The 5,798-nt window shown below is 51.2% G+C and overlaps 1 protein-coding gene across 1 annotated transcript in view; it reads right to left on the reverse strand.

The window, feature by feature from the left end:
- AR (androgen receptor) overlaps window positions 1-5,798 on the reverse strand; it is a 32,851-nt gene that overhangs the window by 22,906 nt on the left and 4,147 nt on the right. The window lies entirely within an intron of this gene.

Genomic DNA, 5,798 nt, shown 5'->3' on the forward strand with positions numbered 1-5,798 from the left:
GGGAAGGGAAGGGAAGGGAAGGGAAGGGAAGGGAAGGGAAGGGAAGGGAAGGGAAGACCATATCGGTGCTGGTTTCCCAGTTCACCCCCCAGCAGAAAATTTATGTTGGAAGTTGGTATCTTTTGGAAAAACAGCACAGTTCTTCCTCTGCTGCTACGGGAGTGGTTCATTGCCAGATATACTCGCTTTTTATGAGAGCTGGCTACCCGAAACGCAGACCCGGTCACTGCTGTTTCGCCATACTTCAGCACCCCCTCTCTGCTCACCCTCCCCGCTGCCAGGCGGCACTGCTCCTCTTTACCCGCACACATCAGAGGCTTTTAGACCAAGATCTCCAAGGAGAAAAATCACTCTGCACTGTGCAGCACAGCAGAGATAGTCAATAGATAGCAAATAAAAAGTAATGAAATATGGATAGTTTGGTTCTCATTTTTTAAATGTCATACATCTATTGCTTGGCTTTTTGCTGTAACGAGCTGTTTTTCTCTCAGAATGCCTTCAAAACACAGCGTGATCCTCCTGCCACAGCACGTACCTACAGTTTGCTGAATACAGTCTCCAGACAGTGGCCTTTCCCCTACGACCACGACTCTCTTTACAGTGCTTTTGGGGGCTGAATTATTTTTTGTGCCACCCATTAATACTAATTGGGTTTGCTGTCTGCAGGTTACAGACATTGGGGCTGGGGGGGAGCTGCCGCCCCACAGGCTCTGCCGCCGTGGGTCTCATGCCAGGCTGTCACCAGCCGCCCCGTCCCCTGGGCTGCACTCGCAGCCAGCCAGGAGGAAACTGGGACCAGCGATTCCCTGTAAGGGAGACCCTGCGCAGCAGCAGGTTTAGGGGGGCTTGCAGAAATTTCAGAAGTTACTTATTGTCAGACTAACCGGTATCTTAGACTCACCTTTCCACTTGTTTAGAGAGCAGCCCTTAGAGCTCCAGATTTCAGCTCTTTTTTTTTTAATGCCTCATTTGCTAGACATGCCAAGAATGAACTTTCCTTCCTGACTCATCATTTGTTTTCTTGTCAAGTCTAAACACATTTACTGGATCAGGATTTATCTGATGTTCTTCATACCGTTCCAGTCTCAGCAAATCATAGAACTGTGCACCTCAGACTCTGCATAAGTAGCTTACATGGGAAATCACTCTATATCCAGCTTAACCTTCATTTACCATCCTGCAAGCGTTTGCTTTCTATATTCTTACATGAATAGCCCTTTGGAGTCATCAGAGATCCATTAAAAGGACGAGGTTGATTCTAACCGCTTAATGTACCAGTTTTGACAAGAGATGCACCGATTTTGGTGCACTGATTTAACAGCTCCCTATCTCCCCCACACACGTCCACAACTTCTGAAGATATCAGAATGAGAAAAAGCGGCAAATTTTTAGCAGCCCAGTATCATAGACGTCACCGGCTCAGCCTGTTGCTTCCCCATCGCCCTCCCTGCTCCAGAGAGCAGCTTTGTTTTCTGCCCTTGGGAGGGAGGAGCGCACAGAAGGTCCCACTGCTCCCCCCCGGCGCTGGCTGCCAGCAGCGCACCGCTGCAGCTCCGCTGGCACGGCCGGCCGCCAGCTGCAAAATCCCACCTGCAGCCTCTCATCACAGGGTGGCAGAAAAGTCGTTATAAGGCTCAGCTATAACCAACTCCTTCTCACACTGCGTGCGCATGGGACTATGCTAAAGACCTGCAAAAATACCACACGTCTGAACTTCTTAGAATCGTCCCCATTAAAAGCTGATCATTACACCACCCCCAGTGCCTTAGCTGTTAAGACTGGAGACGTAATGGGCCAAGAGTGCATTACCTGCAGCACGCAACACCTTGCTAAACCCCTTTAACACCGTTCTCATCAGCACTTCTCTTCTCATCCCCCTCCCTTCGCTCATTACCAGTGTTAAGGACACTTAGACAAGCCTCAGAAGCAGCGATTACACCAAATCCCAGAGAACACAAGCACCGTCCTCCCTTTTAACAGTTCATTGAGGAGGATGAGTAATAAACAACTTCAGCTGAAACTGGGTTACTTGGAGTTATTTTTGTGCTATGGGAAACAAGTGCCGAGGCCATACTCTCTCCACTTGACCTCTTTACGTGCATACATCAAACAAGAATGGACGCCCTACTTTCCCAGGCATGGGCATGGAGAGCTGTAAGGTGATTTTGCTCTCCTTCCCCTCCAGCTGCACTGCAAGATTCCAGTCTCATGACAACGCCTGACACTGGGATGCCCATCAAAACTATCACAGGTATAAAATGGCTGGGGTTGGGCCGACCGGGGAGGCTCCAGCCCAGCCCACGGGGCCAACTCGGTCTCTGGCCGAGGCTGCCGGGCTGCCGCGAGCGGTGCTGCCCCGGAAGCATCCACACAACCCTCCTGCTCTCCCCTCGCCCATAGGCTCCTGCTCCTTCCCTATCTCACCTCCCTAGTCTAAACTACAGCATTTTTGCAACGATAATAGCACAAAATATTTAAAAAGGTCAAGCCTCTCCTGTGAACGGCTTTAGTAAGGGAAGGCGGCACAGTCACTGCCTCAGCCCCCCAAGGACACTTCAGGGTCAGGCTCAGCTCTATCTAAATCCTCCTGCCAAGAGGAGGAACATCCACCATGCCCCAGCCCCCTCCTCTCCCCCAAGCTCTGGGCAGCGTCCCGACATGCGGGCTCATCCCCCACCCTGCCCTGTCCCCCCAGGCACCCATGGGCACCCACGGGAGGGGAGCAGGGGGCGGACGAGATTTGGGAAGCGGGTTCAAGCCTTGCTCGATGAGGCAGCCGTGCTATTTCCCATGAGCTCCTCAGCAGCATCCGCCACCTCTGGCGCTGCTGGGAAGGGACACGGAGAGGGAGCGATCTCCTCCCAGCCAAGACCAGGCAGGTGCCTCTGCACCTGCAGCCCTCCTGGATCACTGTGCACAAAATGGGCACATTAGAAGAGTCTCTACAACAACTTTCCCCCCCTGCCGATGGGCTCGGATGAACGAAAGCTTTTAAGCTGCAGTCAACAACTCAGCCCACAGTCATGGTACAGTGATTCCGCTGAAATGGCAAGGGCCTGCTTCCTGGTTCACAAAATAAACTCTTTGGGGCAGGAACCGATTTTCTGTTAACTGTACATGCATAGTCTGTTTATTTTAAGCTGTTAGCCATTAACAAAAAGGGAAACAAGTGGTCATGCAATGGCTATTCATGAGTCTGCTTCTGCTCAGCATGAGAATAAGCCGCTTGCCCATCTTGTCCTAATTCCTAGGGATGTAGAGATTCTCCTTTTAATACCTGGAGAAACCCAGCACCCTCATCACTGCTATCCCCAGCTGTGCATACGGTCTGTGAAACGAATCCATGACCTGGGAGAGGGACCACACCGTGTCACTGCCCCAGCAAAGCCTGGGGGGCTGCCAACGTCCCGAACCGCCGGCGTTCGTCCCATCGACCGCAGAGAACCGTGACGGCTGGGATGCTCATCACCTCCAGCATGGAACGACACGCCGCCGGACCAAGCATCTCTGGAGGATACGCCAGCAGTAGCCGCTCCTCTGCTCCATTCGCACCGGCGTACACCGTCCCTTCTCTCCAAGCTGGGAGCGTGCACTACTTGACAGGGACATGAACGGCTGTGTAACCGGAGCACAGCATGGGCGTATGGAGGAGAAGGTGCCACTGGCTGTAAATGCCCAGAGAACAAGGAAGGGTGGCTGGAATACAGATGGGTTCCACCTCTCTTAAGTAACTTCTCGCATACAGAGAATTGGTTTTAATTTAAGGATAATTTACCCTCTTCATTTAAGAACAAGCTGAGACATTTGCAATCAGCTCTTCTTTATGCACTGTTTTTGCTTTTATTGAGTTTAACACTGGAATTTTTTTTTCTCTTTTTCTTTCCTGCAAACAATAGAGATGCTTTCTCACATTACTCCAAAGCAGAGGCTCTTGCTTTGCAAACCTGTATGTACAGGTCTAAACTTCAAACATACTCTCCTATTTTACCCAGCGGTCCTGCTCTTTGCAAAGCCAATCACCCAGACTCTTTACAACGGGGACGCTGCCAAGGCGTCAGCCTCAGGTATAATTACCCAGTTAATGACACCGCAGATGTATGCCTAGAGAAGACACCTCCTCTTCCCTGCTGATCCAGATACTGTTTGACACGCATGTAGGTGAGAAGTGAAGTTACAAAGGTACTCAGTTCCCCTGTTCAGCACAGGAATCCCAAGAGGTCAGTCTGTGCAACTCAGGCTCTTGCAGGCTGCTGTCGCTCCCCCCTTCACTGCACGCCATGAATACGCTGCTGTACCACTGCCCCCTTCGCGGGCGACACCCCCGATGGCTCGGGCTCCCTCCTGTGCCACCTCACACCAGGCAGAAAGATGCTTCTGCCATCACCGAGTCCTGCTCATCACCTGGGACTGCAATGAACATCAGGAGCAGAGGGGAAGAGCAGTTCTCCAGTCTCGACTGAAAATAAAGATTTATGGAGAAAGATTAGTTGCTCAATCCAGAGAAGTTATTTAACGAAACGCCTGTTGCCACATGAGCATGAAAGCAGAGTAGCTTTCTCTTCCAGAAAGCAAAGTAATCTATACAAACGTCTGGAGTAAGATTTATGATTGTGAATGTGAAAACCCATTAAATGCCTTTTGGAAGAGAGATACATCCTTGTATTTCAGGGCACAAACCAAGTTCTAACAGTTGGGGGATAAGGCCAAGCTTTCTGAGAAAGCGAATCCCCCAGGGTCTCATGTAACCACAGGGTCTCTAGTGCTCTTCTGTAAATCCCTGGTCCCCATCGCTGCCACCAGCTGGGCTATGGCAAGAGCTGAGCCTCCAGGTTTGGTGCTGGACGGCTCTGAACTTCCCACTCTATGCCCCCATTAGAAATAATCAGAGGGCACAGCTATAAAGCTCTCAGGAACCAACACTAAGCCCCTATTAATAAACTATCTATCTTTGCAAAGTTGTTTTCTTAATAGTCACCTGTATTTACCAGAAGACTAAAGAAAACAAAAGGAAAGCATCCAGCCCCGGTGACACAGTGCAGGCTTCAGGCTTCAGCACCAGCTCCAGTTCTTCCTTCTCGGGGCAGCGACCTCAGCAGCCTGGGGCGGCCGGGAAGGCAGGCTGGCTCTGTGGGAAGAGCAAGGGGGACGCTCTCCAGGGAACCAGAAACGATGGTCTGCAAGTGAAAACATTGGCTAGCCAGAGAAATGCAAGCGTGGAAGTTACAGATGTTGGCGAACTAACAGCATGGGCAGGTAACAGCTCCGTACAGGAGACAATCTCGCAAGAAGCCTGGAGCAAACCAAGGCTAAATGATGAGCTTTAAAAGTAAACAACTATAGGACTGTGCAAACTGAAAAGGCTTTATTTTAAAGATGCTTAAATCCAGCAAGCAAAAATGTTTTAAATGCTCAGCGCTCTGGCAACAAAGCGCCAAAACAAAACCATAATGTTTTAACTCCTGAGCCTGTTTGAAGACAAATTGCCTGCTTCGGACTCCAACCAATGTCATGTCTGACTGTTCACCGACTGACAGCTAGCTCGAGCGCAGGCTGAAGCAGCAAGCAGCTGCCAGTTAGCGGCACAGCGCAGAGAGCTGCCACCCCGCAGGGCACCCAGCGAAGCGGGTGCTGATGTACCGGGTCACCCACAGAGAGGCACTGCTGCGCAGGGCTGGGGGGAGCTGGTCTGTGGGCGCCAAGGGGAGAGAAAAGCAATCCCACCTGGCAGGCAGCGCGGGAGACAGGCAGCAGGCTGTGCCAGGAGGGCCTGAGCTTTCAAAGGTCTGGTTATTCCACCT

This window comes from Pygoscelis adeliae, unplaced genomic scaffold, assembly GCF_000699105.1.
Source record: "Pygoscelis adeliae isolate BGI_AS28 unplaced genomic scaffold, ASM69910v1 Scaffold191, whole genome shotgun sequence".
Classification (NCBI taxonomy): domain Eukaryota; kingdom Metazoa; phylum Chordata; class Aves; order Sphenisciformes; family Spheniscidae; genus Pygoscelis; species Pygoscelis adeliae.